Source organism: Ovis canadensis, chromosome 17 (assembly GCF_042477335.2).
Source record: "Ovis canadensis isolate MfBH-ARS-UI-01 breed Bighorn chromosome 17, ARS-UI_OviCan_v2, whole genome shotgun sequence".
In the NCBI taxonomy this organism is placed as follows: domain Eukaryota; kingdom Metazoa; phylum Chordata; class Mammalia; order Artiodactyla; family Bovidae; genus Ovis; species Ovis canadensis.
The window spans coordinates 67,445,001-67,465,193 of NC_091261.1; the positions used below are offsets into that span (position 1 = coordinate 67,445,001).

At 42.0% G+C, this 20,193-nt stretch overlaps 1 pseudogene; it reads left to right on the plus strand.

Annotated features, from left to right (window-relative positions):
* Positions 1-17,866: 17,866 nt before the first annotated feature.
* LOC138422546 (large ribosomal subunit protein eL38 pseudogene) lies at positions 17,867-18,075 on the plus strand (annotated as a pseudogene).
* The last annotated feature ends 2,118 nt before the right edge of the window (positions 18,076-20,193 follow it).

Below are 20,193 nucleotides of genomic sequence, written 5' to 3' on the forward strand. Positions count from 1 at the left end.
CCAGGTCTCCCGCATTGTGGGCAGATTCTTTACTAGCTGAGCTACAAGGGAAGCCCAACAATTCTGCAGTGCGTAGCCTATCCCTTCTCCAGAGGCTATTCTATACCCAGGAATCAAACCGGGGTCTCCTGCATTGCAGGCAGATTTTTACCAACTGAACTATCAGGGAAGTTGGAACCAGCCAAACTGTATTTACTACTATCCACTGTGTGCAGATCAGCCTGCTCCCATAAGGACTGCTGCCATTACCAAGTGCATGCTCCCTATAGGTCAGTTCATTCCAAGAATGACTAACATTTACCAAGCTCCACTGCATGTATACCCCAATAACAACAATTATCATTACTAAGCACTGCGTGCAAGTCATTGTGCTCCAGTGAGAACAACTTCCATTACCTGGTGGTTATCACTTCCCCATGTGAGGCCTTGCCCGAAGACCCTGATGCTCAGAGTTTCATTTCAGCCTCACACCAATCCAATGTGCGAGGCACTGCTCTTCACCCATTTCATAAATAAATGAACTGTGACTTGGAGAAGTAGAAGTGACAAAGCAGGTTAAAAGCCCACCTGGCCCCCAATGTCGGATGGACACAAAGTCCTTAAGCATGCTTTAGCTGGAAGTGCTGGCAGTAGATGAGGCAAGCATGGTCTTTGACTCCAGAAAACTTTCCACTGGTGAAGGTTTATACAGTAAATCACCATTACGACCCTGCCCAGCTGCCATGAGAATGCAATTCTCACACCTCTGACTGCAAGGAGAGAAGTTGGTCAGGGCCCCAACTGCTGGTCTCTGCTTTGAGGCCAAGACTATGCTTTGGCAGACTGCCCCCAGCCCGTGACCAAACTTGGCAGGGTCAAGCTGCCACAGCTGGGAGGCTCAGGGCATCTCTGTGGTCAGGACCAGCTTGCCTGGAACTGCACCTCAGGCTAGGTTACTACCTTCCCTGGCTCAGGTTCTCTCCCCATTTTTTCTCAGTCATATCTCCTAATAAATTCCTTGCACATTGAATCCCATCTTGTCATCAGCTTCTCAGATGACCAAGAGTGACACTCCCAAGTTTAACAGTATGAGGACCACCTGCAGTGGAAGCAAGCTTGGGGTGTGCTTGAGGGTGCTGGGCTTGGACCAGTGAGCAGACTGGTTTTGCTAGGATGGGAGATTTAGGTAGGGGCAGATGGATGACATAGCAAAAAAAGCTGAAAGGACAGCGAAAGGAAAGTCCTTTTATTTTTTTTAACATATAAAATAATTTTAACCATCTGTAATATACAAGTGGGCTTCTCTGAAGGCTCAGTGGTAAAGAATCTGCCTACAATGCAGAAGACTCAGGTTCGATCCCTAGGTTGGGAAGATCACCTGGAGAAGGAAATGGCAACCCACACGAGTATTCTTGCCTAGAAAATCCCTTGGGAAGAGGAGCCTGGTGGGCTACAGTCCATGGGATTGCTGGAGTCAGACATGACTTAGTGGCTAAACCACCACCACTGATACCAATTAATCAGCCAAATAACATAATCTAAGGGCACAGGAATGGAGATCAGAATGCATTCACAGTTCTAATTCATCACCTAGTACCTGTGAAACCTTGGGCAAGGGGAACAGGCAGAAGAATGGCTTCTCAAAGATGGCCACATCCTAATTCCCAGAGTCTGTGAATATATTCCATTTATATGACTAGGGGGGATTATGATACCAGATGAAAATAAGGTTGTTAGAGTCAGCTGACCTTAAAATCAGGAGATTGCCCTCAATTATCTGGGTGAGCCCAATGTAATCACAAAGGGTCCTTAAATGGGGAAGAAGGCAGGCTTGTTAGAGGGAGAGGGATTCCACGTGAGAAAGACTTGACCAGCCATTGCTGGTTTTGCAGGTGGAGGAAGGGGCCAGAAGCCAAGGAGTGCAGGGAGCCTATAGAAGCTGAAAAAGGCAAGGAACCAAATTCTTCTCTAGAGGCTCCAGAGTGAATGTAGCCCTGCTGACACCTTGATTTTAGCCCAAAGAGACCCATTTCAGACTTCTGACGTCCAGAACCATAAGATAATACATTCATGTTGCCGTAAGCCACTAAGTTTCTGGTAATTTGTTGTAGCAACAATAAGAAAGTTATATAGAATATGACCTTTCCTCACTAAGCCTCAGTTTTCCTGTCTCTAAAATGGGTTTATCAACACCCCTGAAATGATCATAGTGAGAATTAAATGAAACACAGGTGGTGTGCTTCATACACAACCTAGCACCTCCTAATGGGAGGCTATTACTATTTTTACATTTTATAAAACTCATAAATACAAACATAAAATTAACTAATTGATTAACAATCCAACGAACCAAAAGCAATGAGCATCTTGCGATTTTCCTTCCAGACTTCACTGTATATAAATGTGAATATGCATATATGATAATTTGGATTCAATATGAACTGGGTCAAATTATACATACATGCTACTGTGTAATTTGCTGTTCTTCACTTCCTCCTGTCATGTCCATGAATCAACTTTTACAGCAACATTCTTAATGGCTGCACAGGATTCTATTGTGTCTATCAATCGCTTGTTTAAAACACAATATTTCCCATTTGGGAATACTTGAGGTGATCTCACTACTAGACTCTAGAAACATCTCACAATGTATGTTCTTTTACATTACATATTCTTTACATGTACGCTTATTTGGTTGTTTGTTTTCTCCTAAGGACGAAAATCATAGAAGTGAGCCAAACATTTGCATTTTAAGTTTGGGGTACCATATTCCATACTGTGTGAAGTCTCTGTGACTGATTTTTAAGCCAAAAGGAAACCTTGTGGTCAACAGATTTATTCTGTTGTAAGTTGTCTTTTTTTTTTTTTTAATTTGGCTGTGTTGAGTCTGAGTTGCAGCACACAGGATGGGCCTGCTCAGTAGTTGAGGTGCTCAGGCTTAGTTGCCCTGTGGCATGGGGGATCCCAGTTCCCTGACCGGGGGTTCAACCCACATCTCCTGCATTACAAGGCAGATTTTTTTTTTTACCTTTTTATTTTATATTGAGGTATAGCTGATTAATGGGCTTCTATGTTAGCTCAGCTGGTAAAGAGTCTACCTGCAATGCAGGAGACCCCGGTTCAATTTCTGGGTCAGGAAGATCCCCTGGAGGAGGACATGGCAACCCACTCCAGTATTCTTGCCTGGAGAATCCCCATGGACAGAGCAGCCTGGCGGGTTACATTCCATGGGGTCGCAAAGAGCAGACAGGAGTGACTAAGCACAGCCCAGCACAGCGTAGCCAATTAACAGTGTTGTGGTAGTTTCAGGTGAACAGTGAAGGGACTCAGACAAGGCAAATTCTTAACCGCTGGACCACCAGGGACGTCCTTCTCTCATGGTTTTTGTTTGCTTGTTTTTGTTTTACCTTCTCACTTGTTTTTCAGTGTTCCTTTCTATCCCTGTGAAGTTTTATATTCATGATTTTAACAATATATGTAGAATATATCCAATCCATATAAGAACACAAACTTCTGTATTATCTCTTATTTAATATCTATGTTGAACATTTTCTGTCACTAAATACATTTCAAAAAATTATTGACAACTGTCAATTATGATGTCATGAATAGTTTGATCATGCATTTGTTGTTAGATATTGAGACTGGTTCTCATTTACCCTCCCATAGTTTAGGAAACTGATATTCAGAAAGCCTCAGGGACTCGCCAAAGGCTGAAATCCAACTGAAAGGAGAACCTGTCTTGTCTGTGGGGAGAGGACTTCTGCCAGCCAGAGCGGTGGAGCCAGGCACACCTGCAGATGCCTCCGGAAAGCCTTGTTTTTGTCTAGATACCAGTAAGTGCTTTAAAAATCCAGGTAAAAGCTCAGCCCTGGGGGCCTTTTGGAGCTCCTGACATTTACTGCTTACTCAGGTCACGGTAGAGGTCTTAAAGGAGGTGGAGAAAGCAATTTTTAAAAAGAAAAACAATGTTAGTATTTATGGACACACATCTACTCTGTAAACTTGCCTTTCTGGGTTGTAAATTGTCTGTGAGTCTCGGCAAGGAGCTTTTGTAGGGCTGCTGTGGGTAGACTAGAATGAATGAGCCTGTAAAACCACAGGCTGTTTTTGTTTGTTGAGTAAGGGCAGGAAATTCACTGATGTGGTTATTCAGCGGAATGGCTTCATTCCAGTTTTACTCTTGTGCTTCTGCTAGAGAAAGTGTTTCATAAGGGAGGCCTGGACAAAGATCAATCTGCCACCTATGGCCAAAACTTGAGTTCATAAACTGTCATCAAGGCCATTTCAGTGACCTTGGAACTGTGACTCCAGGGGTCCAGGCTCTGGCTCTTGGCCAAGGAGATGGACTGAGACATTGTTCTAGAAATTGACCTTCAACTTGTTTCCATCATTCCACTTGTTAGGTTTTTTTTGAGATTTTTGCTTTTCCTCTCCGAGAATTTCAAAACATTTTAAAACACACTCATTCCCATTGGCACCTTCTGCATAAAATATTTTAGGAAAGAGGCAGAAAATGAATTTTAAAAACAAGGAAATTCTAGTTCTTCAGAAAATTAAAAATGAAATTACCATATGATTCAACAACCCCACTTCCGAGTGTAGATCCAAAGGAACTGGAAGCAGAGTCTCAGAGAGATCTTCGTAAATCGTGTCTACAACAGCCTCATTCACAATAGCCAAGAAGCAGAAGCAGCCACTGTCCATCGACAGATGAATAAATAGACAAAATGTGGTGTATACATACAATGAAATACTCTTCAGCTTTATAAAGAAAATGCTGACGTAAGCTACAACATGAATGAAACTTGAGGGCATTATGCTAAATGAAATAAGCCAGAAACAAAAGGACAAATACATGAGATATCTAAAGTTGTCAATTCACAGACACGGAAAATAGAATAGTGTTGCCAAGAACCAGGTGGGGAGGAGGGGATAGGGAGTTGTTTAATGAGAATAGTGTTACAGTTTTGCAAGATGAAAAAGTCCCAGAGGTTGGTTACACAATGGTCTAATATAATAACACAGTAGAATATTGTAGGCTGAAGTCCAGGGGGTCGCTGGGAGTCGGACACAACTGAGTGACTTCACTTTCACTTTTCACTTTCATGCACTGGAGAAGGAAACGGCAACCCACTCCAGCGTTCTTGTCTGGAGAATCCCAGGGACGGGGGAGCCTGGTGGGCTGCCATCTATGGGGTCACACAGAGTCGGACACGACTGAAGCGACTTAGTAGCAGCAGGAGCAGCAGCACCCCCCGCCAAAAGGAATGAAGTGCTGATACATGCTACCATGTAAACGAACCTTGAAAACCTTGCTATAAGTGAAAGAAGCCAGACATAAAAATCAAATATTTTATGGCTCTATTTATGTGAAATATCCAGAATAGGTAAATCCACAGACACAGAAGGCAGATTGATGGTCACCATTCCTAGGAGTAGGAAATGGGAAATTACTACAGTTTTATTTTGAGGTGATAAAAGTGTTCCGAAACCTGATAGAGGTGGTGGTTGTACAGCACTGTGAATGTATTAAATGCCACTGCACGATTCACTTTTTAATTTTTATTTATTTTTTTGCCCACGTCACGCGGCATGTGGGATCTTAGTTCCCCCACCAGGAATCAAATCTGAGCCCCATGCAGCACAAGCTCAGGGTCTTAACCACTGGACCACAAGGAAAGCCCCTCCACACTTTAAGAATGGTTTATTTTTGTTACATGAATCTTCAGTTCAGTTCAATTCAAGTTGCTCAGTCATGTCTGATTCTTTGTGTCCCCATGGACTGCGGGACACCACACCTCTCTGTCCATCACCAACTCCTGGAGTTTACTCAAACTCATGTCCATGGAGTCGGTGATGTCATCCAACCATCTCATCCTCTGTCGTTCCATTGTCCTCCCACCTTCAGTCTTTCCCAGCAACAGGGTCTTTTCAAATGAGTCACTTCTTCACATCAGGTGGCCAAATTATTGGAGTTTCAGCTTCAGCATCAGTCCTTCCAATGAATATTCAGGAATGATTTCCTTTAGGATCCAACTTTAGGTTGGATCTCCTTGCAGTCCAAGGGACTCTCAAGAGTCTTCTCCAATACCACAGTTCAAAAGCATCAGTTCTTCGGCACTCAGCTTTCTTCACAGTCCAACTCTCACATCTATAGATGACTACTGGAAAAACCATAGCTTTGACTTGATGGACCTTGTTGGCAAAGTAATGTCTCTGCTTTTAAATATGCTGTCTAGGTTGGTCATAACTTTTTTTCCAAGGAGTAAGTGTCTTAATTTCACGGCTGCAATCACCATCTACAGTGATTTTGGAGTCCAAAAAAATAAAGTCTGACACTGTTTCCACTGTTTCCCCATCTATTTCCCATGAAGTGATGGGACCCGATGCCATGATCTTCGTTTTCTGAATGTTGAGCTTTAAGCCAACTTTTTCACTCTCCTCTTTCACTTTCATCAAGAGGCTCTTTAGTTCTCCTTCGCTTTCTGCCATAAGGGTGGTGTCATCTGCATATCTGAGGTTATTGATATTTCTCCTGGCAATCTTGATTCCAGCTTGTGCTTCCTCCAGCCCAGCGTTTCTCATGATGTACTCTGTGTATAAGTTAAATAAGCAGGGTGACAATATACAGCCTTGACGTACTCCTTTTCCTATTTGGAACCAGTCTGTTGTTCCATGTCCAGTTCTAACTGTTGCTTCCTGGCCTGCATATAGGTTTCTCAAGAGGCAGGTCAGGTGGTCTGGTATTCCCATCTCTTTCAGAATTTTCCACAGTTTATTGTGATCCACACAGTCAAAGGCTTTGGCATAGTCAATAAAGCAGAAATAGATGTTTTTCTGGAACTCTTTTGCTTTTTTGATGATCCAGTGGATGTTGGCAATTTGATCTCTAGTTCCTCTGCCTTTTCTAAATCCAGCTTGAACATCTGGAAGTTCACGGTCCATGTATTGTTGAAGCCTGTCTTGGAGAATTTTGAGCATTACTTTACTAGCATGTGAGATGAGTGCAATTGTGTGGTAGTTTGAGCATTCTTTAGCATAGCCTTTCTTTGGGATTGGAAGGACAACTGACCTCTTCCAGTCCTGTGGCCACTATTGAGTTTTCCAAATTTCCTGTCATATTGAGTACAGCACTTTCACAGCATTGTCTTTTAGGATTTGAAATAGCTCAACTGGAATTCCATCACCTCCACTAGCTTTGTTCGTAGTGATGAAGGCCTACTTGACTTCACATTCCAGGATATCTGGCTCTAGGTGAGTGATCACACCATCGTGATTATCTGGATCATGAAGATCTTTTTTGTACAGTTTTTCTGTGTATTCTCACCACCTCTTCTTAATATCTTCTGCTTCTGTTAGGTCCATACCATTTCTGTCCTTTATTGTGCTCATCTTTGCATGAAATGTTCCCTTGGTATCTCTGATTTTCTTGAAGAGATCTCTAGTCTTTCCCATTCTATTGTTTTCCTCTATTTCTTTGCACTGATCACTGAGGAAGGCTTTCTTATCTCTCCTTGCTATTCTTTGGAACTGCACACTCAAATGGGAATATCTTTCCTTTTCTCCTTTGCTTTTCACTTCTTTTCTTTTCACAGCTATTTGTAAGGCCTCCTCAGACAGCCATTTTGCTGTCTTACATGAATCTTACTTCAATTTAAAAAAATAAGCAAATTCTAGAAGTCACTTGCAAATGTTTTTAGGCTCAGAGTTTGCTTACATTGTTACTCTGCAATTGACATGTGCTTTCAGAGACTGGGAAACAACAATAGATTAAGGAATACAGACACTGGTGTTGCTATTGCCAACACCCATTTCTCTTTCAATTAATATCTCCCCACTCTTCCTTTGGAATCATCCTTCTGTCCCTCTCAGTTCCTGTGGTTTAGGTGGGGCTGCAGGGATAATCACGTGACCCAACTCTAGCCAATCAAAGCATTGGATCCCTCTTGTCTAGCCATTGGTTCAGGGATGCACAGGTGTTCAGTTCAGTTCAGTCGCTCAGTCGTGTCCAACTCTTTGCGACCCCATGAATCACAGCATGCCAGGCCTTCCTGTCCATCACCAACTCCCAGAGTTCACTCAGACTCACATCCATCGAGTCAGTGATGCCATTCAGCCATCTCATCCTCTGTCATCCCCTTCTCCTCCCGCCCCCAATCCCTCCCAGCATCAAAGTCTTTTCCAATGAGTCAACTCTTTGCATGAGGTGGCCAAAGTACTGGAGTTTCAGCTTTAGCATCATTTCTTCCAAAGAAATCCCAGGGCTGATCTCCTTCAGAATGGGTTGCTTGGATCTCCTTGCAGTCCAAGGGACTCTCAAGAGTCTTCTCCAAAACCACAGTTCAAAAGCATCAATTCTTTGGCGCTCAGCCCTCTTCACAGTCCAACTCTCACATCCATACATGACCACAGGAAAAACCATAACCTTGACTAGACGGACCCTAGTTGGCAAAGTAATGTCTCTGCTTTTGAATATGCTATCTAGGTTGGTCATAACTTTTCTTCCAAGGAGTAAGCGTCTTTTAATTTCATGGCTGCAATCACCATCTGCAGTGATTTTGGAGCCCCCCAAAATAAAGTCTGACACTGTTTCCACTGTTTCCCCATCTATTTCCCATGAAGTGATGGGACCAGATGCCCTGATCTTCGTTTTCTGAATGTTGAGCTTTAAGCCAACTTATTCACTCTCCACTTTCACTTTCATCAAGAGGCTTTTTAGTTCCTCTTCACTTTCTGCCATAAGGATGGTGTCATCTGCACATGTGAGTGAAGCCAAACCAGTGAGACTCAGTTCCAGGACACTGGGAAGAGTGAATCTCTCTTCCAGCAGTGCTGCTGAGGAGAGAATATGTCAGCCTAGAGATGCTGGTGGTCATCTTACCACCAGGACCAAAGAGGCTGCCTGGGAAAGGAGCCAATACAGAGGAAAGTATCTCTGAGACGGTCATCATGACATGATGACATTGACACTGTTTGACCCCTAGATGGAGCCAAGCATGAAACAAGATCTACCCTTGGACTTTTCAGATACAGGAGCCAGCAAATTCCATTTTGGATGTGTGCCTATTTAAGTTGAATGTTTTTCATTTGCAACAGAATGAGTCCTTGATCACTGCAGATAATCTGCTCATCAAAAAGTAGCTAGAAATAGAAACAAGTTCTCCCAAGTCATGCTAAAACTCAGTGAAGCCTCATTCATTCAGACCTTAAACTATCAAGACAGTGATTATTCAAACTGGAATCTTTACTATCTTCATGAAAAATGGCTTGCCTTATGTCTTTTTTAAAAATCCAAATCTCTGTATCCAGGAATCTATATTATTATTATTATTATTTTAAGATTTGTTTGTTTATTTTTGGCTGTACTGGATCTTTGTTGCTGTGTGCTGGGCTTTCTCCAGTTGCAGCTAGAGAGGGCTACTGTTTGTTGCGTTATTTGGGCTTCTCATGGCAGTGGCTTCTTTTGTTGCGGAACACAAGCTCTAGGCATGCAGGCTTCAGTAGTTCCAGTGCATGGGCTCAGTAGTTGTGGCACATGGGCTTAGTCACTCTGCAGTATTTGGGATTTCCCTGCCCAGGGACTGAACACATGTCCCCTGCTTTTGGCAGGTAGATTCCACTAGACCACCAGGGAAGTCCCTTGCCTTTACCTTAAACAAGAGAAGCCACAGAATGCCTAGCCTGCCCACAGCCCCTGGGAAGTCCTCATGAGTCCATTCCTGCCCCATCTGATAGGCAGTGCGCAGGCCTGTCAAAACACCTGTGAACTAGTCTGGCTCAAAAAAGATGACCTACACCAATCAGATTCGACCTCTTGAATCTGCACTAGTATATGAGAAGGAACAGGCAGGTATGAGTAACTGGTAGGAGCTAGTGCAGAAAGAAGATGTACAGATGGTGCAAAGAGGCTGTTAAAGGAGTCTTGTGCAGGCTGGAAATCAGAGGCAACAGGGAGTGTGGGTAAAAGGGTAAATAGCATGGAGGAGAAATGGCCCATAGACAGTGGGAAAACAGCAGATTCACAGAGAAAAATGAGCACCGGAGAGATAGCTTCCCTTCTCCAGAGCTGACCCACTCCACGAAAAGGCTCCAGGTGGGTTCCAGACCACCTGCACCCTTTCAGCAAACATTTCGTTTTTTTAATTTATTTTATCTAAGTATAGTTGATTTACAATGTTGTGTTAATTTCTTCTATATTGCAAAGTGATTCAGCTATATATATTATATATATAATATATATATACATTCTTTTCATATTCTTTTCCATTATGGCTTATCACAAGATATTGAATATAGTTCCCTGTGCTATATACTAGGACCTAGTTGTTTATCCATTCTCTGTATAATAGTTTGCATCTACTAATCCCAAACTCCCCATCCATCCCTCCCACCCCCATCCCCTTGGCAATAAGAATTCTGTTCTCTGTGTGACTCTGTTTCTGTTTCGTAGATAAGTTTGTATCATATTTTAGATTCCACATGTAGGTGATAGATATGGTATTTGTCTTTTTCTTACTTAATATTCTCTAAATCCATCCATGTTGCTGCAAATGGCATTATTTCATTCTTCTTTATGGCCGAGTGGTATTCCACTGTATGTATGTACCACGTCTTTACCCATTCATCAGTCCAAGGACATTTAGGTTGTTTCTATGTATCGGCTACTGTGAATAGTGCTACTATGAACACTGAGGTGCAGGCATCTTTTTAAATTATGGTTTTGTCCAGATATATGCCCAGGAGTGGATTGCTGGATCATGTGGTAACTCTATTTTTATTTTTTTGAGGAACCTCCGCACTGTTCTCCACAGTTACTTTCTCAATTTACATTCCTACCACCAAAAGAAACACCTTATTCTTAAGGTGACCCCAGCACTTCTCTGTCCCAAGAAACCCAGAGAACCTGCCCACATTATTTTTATGTTAATCAGTACTCTTTCAGTTGCAAGTGACTAAAATGCAGTACAAAAGGAATCCTTAAAGAAGAAAAGGTATTAGTTCTGGTACTGGGATGCCAGTGGATAGTTGACTTCAGAAGTATCTGGATCCACAGGCTTAAATGGTACCCTAAGTATCCCTTCTATTTCTCAACTTTGTTGGCCTCTGGGCTGGTGTCAATCCCAAGTAGACTCTCCCTTAATGTTACCAGACAGCCATTGTGGTCAGCTGCTTCTAAGACAGCTCCAGTGATCCCTACCTCCTGGTATTCACAGCCTTTTGTAATCCCTTTCCCTTGAGTAACCTGCTTCTAATCAATAGACTGTGTCAATGTTAATGGGATGTCACTTCTGTGATTAGGTTATATAAGCCTCGGACTTAGCTCTTACTGGCACAGACTCTATTGCCATCTCCTCTGGTTAAATTTTATAAAATCGCCTGCCAAGTAGAAAGACTCATGTGATAAGGAACTGAGGGTGGCCCTTGGCCAACAGCCAGTGAAGACTTGAAACCCTCAGTCCAGTGTCCCACCAGGAACTGAATCCTGCCAACAACCACCGGGTAAGGTTGGAAGCAGATTGTTCTCCAGTCAAGGATCCAGATGAACGAACTCTGGCTTCCAGTGAAAAACCTATGTGTAATTTCTCAGGCCATAGGCAATTCAAAGGCTTTACCTGGCAGGCCTCCAGGAGGAAAGCTGCCCTTCCCACACCAGACCTGGTGCATGGGCAGCTGTCTCTAAGGGAGTTGCATTCAAGGACTCAGCCCCTCTGACCTGTCAAACTCTCATGTATATTGTGCTCCTTGCTTCCTGGGTCCTGTTATCTGAGGTCCTAGGCAGAGGTCCTCTCCAGGCACCTCTGCCAAGGCCTCCTTTGGTGGGGGGGGGGGGGGGGCATGACCTTGCAGCTCACTCTGACTTTATACCCAGTATTTTTCTACTCCTATTCCTTCTCTCTCTCCGTCCCCACCCTGAAAGTCCTAGGGGCTATAAAATCCCTTCAACAGTGAGATGTATATAGGGGAAAATTCAACGGAAAGAGTAGGTTCTTCCTCCAGTTTCAGTCTCTTCTCTAAACCGTCTAAGCCAATGATCAAAGGCTTAACTTATTCATTTTCAGCTTGTAGCTTTAATTGGCTACTTGCACACCTGACACTTTAGTACTCTGTCCCAGCTAGACTGGGATCCTGACAAGCAGACCCCAGCTTATGCCAAATTTTCACCGGGGTTTGAACTCATGCTTCCTATATTGGGAACATAGAGTCTTAACCACCGGACCACCAGGGAAGTCTGACACATTGATTGCAGTCTTTTGAAAGACCCTGAGGCAGAGCTCCTGGTGCACAGAAATTGTGAGATGATATATAATATATTAATATTACTTTAAACTGCAAAGTTTGTGGTGATTTCTTATGCAGCAATAGCTGACCAATGACAGCCAACAGCTGCTACAGGCCTGAATTTGTTCAGGTTAGCAACTCCAGCAGGAGGAGGGGTTGCCCCATACCTCCAGCAGAATACAGGGACTGCCTTTCACTAATCCAGACCAGCTGTGGGCCCCGCCTTAACCCACTCATTATCACTCTGACCAGCCTGGGTCCTCATCCCCTCCATTGCTCCATTCCAACCGGGTTTGCTTAGAATTGGGGCGGGGGAGCTTTCCAAAGGAAAATAATTGTGCCAATACCAGAAAGAAGAGAAACAGGGGCAGAAAAGCAAAAGCAAGACATATATTCTGCAGGTAGCAAGGGAGTAAAAGTATACACCTTTGCAGAGATCTTATTAACCAGCTCAAAAGAGCAACTTGCAAGCACTGTGTTAGTAAGCTCTTTGCATGAGTTCACAGCTAATACTAATACTAATTACTTATGATACTGGCCACTTTTTTACACTCCATCGTTACTTATTAAAATTTTATGAGCTTACTAGAACTTTCTGCATACTCCAGAAATTAAGCAACTGCAGCTGACCCTTGAACAACATGGATTTGAACTGTGCAGGTCCACTTATACATAGATTTTTTTCAGTATATATATTGAAAAATCTTTTGGATATTTGTGACAATTTGAAAAAACTGGCAGATGAACCATATAACCTAGAAATATAGAAAAAAGTAAGAAAAAGGTAAGACATGAGTGCATAAAATGTATGTAAATAAATAACATACAGAATTTTAAAAATAAAAATATCACATACAAAATATACGTTGACTGTTATGGTATGAGTAAGGCTTGTGGTCAGCATTAGGCTTGACCATGAAGGAACTGGTACCCCCTAACCAATATGTTGTTCAAGGGTCAACTGTACATTTATTAAAACACATTAACCTACCATTTGCTTTGACTTCCCCAACTTGTTCGAATTAGGAAGGTTTTGCTGTTAATCGCAGTGGCACCCCACTCCAGTACTCTTGCCCGGGGAATCCCATGGATGGAGGAGCCTTGTAGGCTTCAGTTCATGGGGTGCTAAGAGTCGGACACAACTGAGCGACTCCACTTTCACTTTTCACTTTGCATTGGAGAAGGAAATGGCAACCCACTCCAGTGTTCTTGCTTGGAGAATCCCAGGGATGGGGAAGCCTGGTGGGCTGATGTCTATGGGGTTGCACAGAGTCGGACACGACTGAAGTGACTTAGCAGCAGTAGCAGCAACATTTGTCCAGAAGTTCAAGGCAAGTGAACAGAGATTAGATAACTGAGGGGTGCCCAGCTATTTCCCTTAGTCAAAGTTCTAGAAGGGCAAATGTCACAAATACAGAAATATATATGTATATTAAGTAATAAATGTATTATCTACATACATAACTTTTGTGAGTTCCACTTAGGAAAGAGAGTTTAAGTTTACTTAAAATGAAATTTACTTTTTAAAAACACTATTTATTATATTTTTTGGCTGTGGTGAGTCTTCATTGCTGCACGCGGGCTTTCTCTAGTTGCGGTGAGTGGAAGCTACTCTCTAGCAGCAGTGTGCGGGCTTCTTACTGTGGTGGCTTCTCTAGTTGAGGAGCACAGGCTCTAGGTGTGAGGGCTTCAGTAGTTATGGTATGTGGGCTCAATAATTGTGGCACAGGAGCTTAGTTACTCCATGGCATGTGGGATCCTCCTGGACCAGGGATCAAACTAGTATCCCTTGTATTGCAAGGCAAATTCTTAACCACTGGACCACCAGGGAAGCCCCCTGCTGGAAAAAAAAAATTTACTTTTAAAATTCAAATTGATGATAATGTAAGTCGTTTAGGGGGCTATATGTTTGGCCTTACACACTGACGTTGGACTCCTACATAAGATATGGTATTTTGTTCTTCTCAGTTTCCTGTGAGAACCCTTGGCTATGATTTTACATCTCAATTGCTGTCATGAGAAATAAGATACTGTATTTCACTGAAGTATCTTTCATCTGTCTAACTCAACCCCTCCTCCACCCACAAAAAGTCTAGATAACCGACCCCCTTACACAGAAATATATGTACATATATATATACACACACACACATGCTATCTTCCAATAACCTTTTAGACTAAGATAGAGTGGTTCCCACACATATTTGTGCTGAAAAAACTACCCCTAAAATAGTTCTTTGGGGAAGATATATATGTGCCTGAGGGAAAGAGATGCAAGAACTAATGGAGATGGGGGTAACAGGGAGGGATAAACTGGGAGATTGGGATTGACATATACACTACTATATATATAAAATAGATAACTAATAAGGACCTACTGTATAGCAGAGGGAACTCTACTCAATACTTTGTAATGACCTATATGGGAAAAGAATCTGAAAAAGAGTAGATATATGCATATGTATAACTGATTCGCTTTGCTATACACCTGAAACTAACGCAGCATTTTGAACAAACTGCACTTCAATAAAAGTTAAACAAACAGGACTTTCCTGGTGGCCCAGTTGTTAAGACTCTGCACTCCCAATTCAGGAGCGCAGGTTCAATTCCTAGCTAGGGAATTAAGATCCCTCATACCATGTGGTGCAGCCAAAAAAATAAATAAGTTTTAAAAAATTAAACAAAGAAACAAAAAAGAAGTCTTGGAGAACAAAGAAACTGGTAAATATATGAATAAATATCAATGTGCATTGATTATAAAAGGCAATAACAGGATTTTCAAAAGGAGGATAGAGATCATGGTTAACTCTAGAGCAGCAGCATCCAATGAAATAAAAGTTGAGCCACATATGTAATTTAAAATTTTTCATGTAGTCACTTTTAAAAAATGTGATTAAAAAAAAAAAGCTGGTAAAATTAATTTTAATATTATAGTCCATTAAACTCAATGTACCCCAAAATATCACTGCTTCTACCACAAAATCTGGTGTGATTGCAAGTGGGCTTTGAAGTAACTTCTCTTTTAAATCTACAATATACAGCATTTGGACTGTGCACTTCCAATGCAGGGGACAGGGGTTCGATCCCTGGTTAGAGAAAATCCCACATGTTGTGTGGCATAACCAAAAAAAATAAAGAAAAAAATATATATATCATTAGTAAGGGTGGGGGGCAATGGTCAGCTAATGTACTGTTGGCCGGAGTAGAGAGTGGTATACTTTTTTTGATGGGCAGTTTGGGAGGATCAATCAAAATTTCAACTATTCATGCTTTTTTATCCAATAATAATACCTCTCTTATAAGACTTTTTCCTGCAGGAAATCTTACGAGGTTCATAAAGCCTGAACATTGCTGTGAAGCCAGGGATGTTCGTTGCTTTGCAGTTTGTGATAATGAAAAAGAGGAAGCAATTTAAATGACCATTGAGTGGAGGATTAACCGAATTACTGTGAAGCCACAGTATGGAATCATCATAACTACAGAATATTGGGCAATCTTTAAAAGGTATTAGCTGATCTTAAATATAGTGACAGGAAGTCAGACACAAAAGGCCATATATTATATGATTCCACGTATATGAAATATTCACAGTAGACAAATCCATAGAGACAAAAATTAGAGTAATGGTTGCCAGGACCTGGGGTTGGGAGGGGAGGAAATGGATATGAGGTTTCTTTCTGAGGCGATGAGGATGAGCTGGAATTAGTGGTAGTGATGTACAACCTTGAGAATTTATGAATACCCACTGAATTGTACACTTCATTTAAGAGGGTAAAAAACAAAAAAAGCAAGTTGCTTAAAATTATATAGTATGTGATCTCATCTATGCTTTAAAAAAATCTATTTGTTTACATGTATATAATGTGTGTGTACATAAACACACAACTAGAAGCATGCTGCTGCTGCTGCTGCTGCTAAGTCGCTTCAGTGGTGTCTGACTCTGTGCGACCCCATAGACGGCAGCCCACTAGGCTTTTCTGTCCCTGGGATTCTCCAGGCAAGAATACTGGAGTGGGTTGCCATTTCCTTCTCCAATGCATGAAAGTGAAAAGTGAAAGTGAAGCCACTCAGTCGTGCCCAACTCTTAGCAACCCATGGACTGCAGCCTACCAGGCTCCTCCGTCCATGGGATTTTCCAGGCAAGAACACTGGAGTGGGTTGCCATTGTCTTCTCCTAACTGGAAGCATAAATAACACTTAACTGTGGTTTTCTTCAGCGAGAAATCTAAAATTTAAGAAGATTTGTTACAGGGACTTTTATTTCCCACAAGTGGACTTAATTATTTTAAACTAAAGATTTACAAAATTTCCCTTTAAGACAACATATCTTTTCTTAGTTGACAAGCAAAAAGCATTTTAAAAGAAAGGAGACTAAAGTAATCCAGATTATTAGTATGGTCATGTTGATTATTTAATATATAAAATGTAGAGAAAATTATAATTTTTATAATTGTAATTGAAAGTATTATAAATTATAATGTATTATAAACTTACATAATTATAATGTGATATTTACTATCCTATTTTATGAATATTATTGCTGAGGCAATCTAAGCACGGGTTGGAAAAGAATTTCCAGACAGAGTATATTTCAGAAGGGAGTGAGTTTTTTAAGAACAAAGAGCAGAGATAATTGAGCACTGCGAGCGCAGGGGGCTGACCTCCTGACAGAGCAGGGAAAGCCAACTTTGTGTGGGTTAGTAGCCACTTTTTATAGCCTCGAGACAAAATTCCTCCTGGAAGGCTGGCATTAGGTGACTGGTTAGGGTGCTATAGGATATATAAGGTGTTTACTGGAGTGGGCATCTTTGCCTAATTTGGCGTCAGGAAGCTTGTTGCTAATAATCAGGGGCTTTTGACAACAGTTACAGAGGAACTCAATTAGCTTTGGAGGTGCCCTTGGTTCTGGGCTCCGTTTCTGTGGCCTTGGGGCAGGACTCAACAATTATATTTTATATAACTTTAATATTATCAGTGTAATAAATTATAAAATAAAATAATATTATACATATTGTGCATGTCCCAAGTGACATAACCCTGGAGAAGGAAATGGCAACCCACTCCAGTATTCTTGCCTAGAGAATCCCATGAACGGAAAGGCTTGGTGGGCTACAGTCCATGGGTTGCAAACAGTCAGACACGACTGAGCGACTTCACTTTCACTTTCAAGTGACATAATGATATTTATTCCACTTTCTCCTTTGCCAGGTTCCATGCTAAGCATCTTATAATGATTTTCTCTTATATAATCCTCTCAACATATCCTAAGGTAAGAGCTATAATTATCATTCCCATTTATAGCAGAGGAAACTGAGGCTCAGAGAGATCTCTTAGGGAAGCTTAGAAGCAGTGGGATAGAGATATAAATCCAAGTGTGTTTGATACCAGAACTCAGGGTCTTATCCTGCATCCAGTTAGAAAAGATTGGAATGCAGACCAGGGAATAGAGAGCATAAGAAAATTGAAATGCCAGGGAGTGTTTCTCAGGCTGTACATGGGGAATGGGGGCTAATACACTGAAGCCTTGATAATCCAGACCAGATGACATCTGGTGACCCCAGGCCTAGATCGAAGGTGCTGGCCCCACTCTTTGTGCCTCATTGCCATGTCTTGCAAAATGGAGGAAATCAAGGACTTTCTGTTTACAACCAGGCAAAAGGACCTCAAGCCTGTCAAGATCAAGAAAAATAAGGATAATGTGAAGTTTAAAATTTGATGCAGCAGATATGTTTACACCTTAATTATCACAAAGAGAAGGTAGACAAACTGAAGCAGTCCCTTCCTCCAGATTGGACAGAGAAGAAGCTGAAATGAACCACGTGTGCTGGTTTGAACTGTATTAAAATTTTAAAAATTAAAAAAAAAATGAAGTCACTAAGGAGGTAAATGTTCAAGCTGGTTTTAGAAAAGGCAGAGGAACCAGAGATCAAATTACCAACATCCCCTGGATCATGGAAAAAGCAAGAGAGTTCCAGAAAAACATCTATTTCTGCTTTATTGACTATGCCAAAGCCTTTGACTGTATGGATCACAATAAACTGTGGAAAATTCTGAAAGAGATGGGAATACCAGACCACCTGACCTACCTCTTGAGAAATCTGTATGCAGGTCAGGAAGCAACAGTTAGAACTGGACATGGAACAACAGACTGGTTCCAAATAGGAAAAGGAGTACGTCAAGGCTGTATATTGTCACCCTGCTTATTTAACTTATGTGCAGAGTACATCATGAGAAATGCTGGACTGGAAGAAGCACAAGCTGGAATCAAGATTGCCAGGAGAAATATCAATAACCTCAGATATGCAGATGACACCACCCTTATGGCAGAAAGTGAAGAGGAGCTAAAAAGCCTCTTGATGAAAGTGAAAGAGGAGAGTGAAAAATTTGGCTTAAAGCTCAGCATTCAGAAAACGAAGATCATGTCATCGGGTCCCATCACTTCATGGGAAATAGATGGGGAAACAGTGGAAAGAGTGTCAGACTTTATTTGGGGGGGCTCCAAAATCACTGCAGATGGTGATTGCAGCCATGAAATTAAAAGACACTTACTCCTTGGAAGAAAAGTTATGACCAACCTAGATAGTATATTCAAAAGCAGAGACATTACTTTGCTGACTTAGGTCCATCTAGTCAAGGCTATGGTTTTTCCAGTGGTCATGTATGGATGTGAGAGTTGGACTGTGAAGAAGGCTGAACACCAAAGAATTGATGCTTTTGAACTGTGGTGTTGGAGAATACTCTTAAGAGTCCCTTGGACTGCAAGGAGATCCAACCAGTCTATTCTGAAGGAGATCAACCCTGGGATTTCTTTGGAAGGAATGATGCTAAAGCTGAAACTCCAGTACTTTGGCCACCTCATGCGAAGAGCTGACTCATTGGAAAAGACTCTGATGCTGGGAGGGATTGGGGGCAGGAGGAGAAGGGGGCGACGGAGGATGAGATGGCTGGATGGCATCACTGACTCGATGGACATGAGTCTGAGTGAACTCTGGGAGTTGGTGATGGACAGGGAGGCCTGGCGTGCTATGATTCATGGAGTCGCAAAGAGTTGGACACGACTGAGCGACTGAACTGAACTGAAGGAGGTAAATGTTGAGGACAAGAGCAGTGAAACTTACCTGTGACTTTATATAAACTGAAATGAAAATGCCCCATTAAAGATGATCAAAAGACAAGCTGAGCCTGAAGCAGGGAAGATAAGCAACTCCTGGGGAGGCCAGATGTCCCCTGGAAAGGGACAAACTGAACTGATCGTCAAGAAGATAGTTTTGGGCAAACAAGAAACATCATCAAGATTCCAGATCTGTGTGAGCATGAGTTGCCAAAATAAATCCTCTCCTGAGTGCTATATTTAGTTTTGCCATTTGCTTCCGTTGGGACCAACACTCTATTTGTTCACATACTATTTACTGAGGGCTTCCCAGGTGGCGCTAGTGGTAAAGAACCCACCTGCCAATGCAGGAGACTTAAGAGATGTGGGTTCAATCCCTGTGTGCGGAAGATCCACTGAAGGAAATGGCAACCCACTCCAGTATTCTTGCCTGTAGAATCCCATGGACAGAAGAGCCTGGTGGGCTATAGTCCATGGAGTCGCGAAGAGTCAGACATGACTGAAGCAGTTTGGCATACCATTTACTGAATATCTACCAAGCCCTGTGTTAGACTCTGAAGACAGAGACATGAATGAAACATTGTCCATGCCTTTAAGGAGATTCCAGACTGGATCAGGAAGACAGACATGGAAAGTGATTCTCACAATTCAGAGTGGCAAGGATTCTGATATGAATTTCCACAGAGTGCTACGTGAAGACAGAAGAAGTATATTTGTCTCTGTTGTGTACATCAAGGAAGACTTTCTGGAAGAGGTGACCACTTGAGCCCAAAGAATTGCTGGAAATTAGCTAGGTGAAGAACAAGTAACAAGTAGTAAAG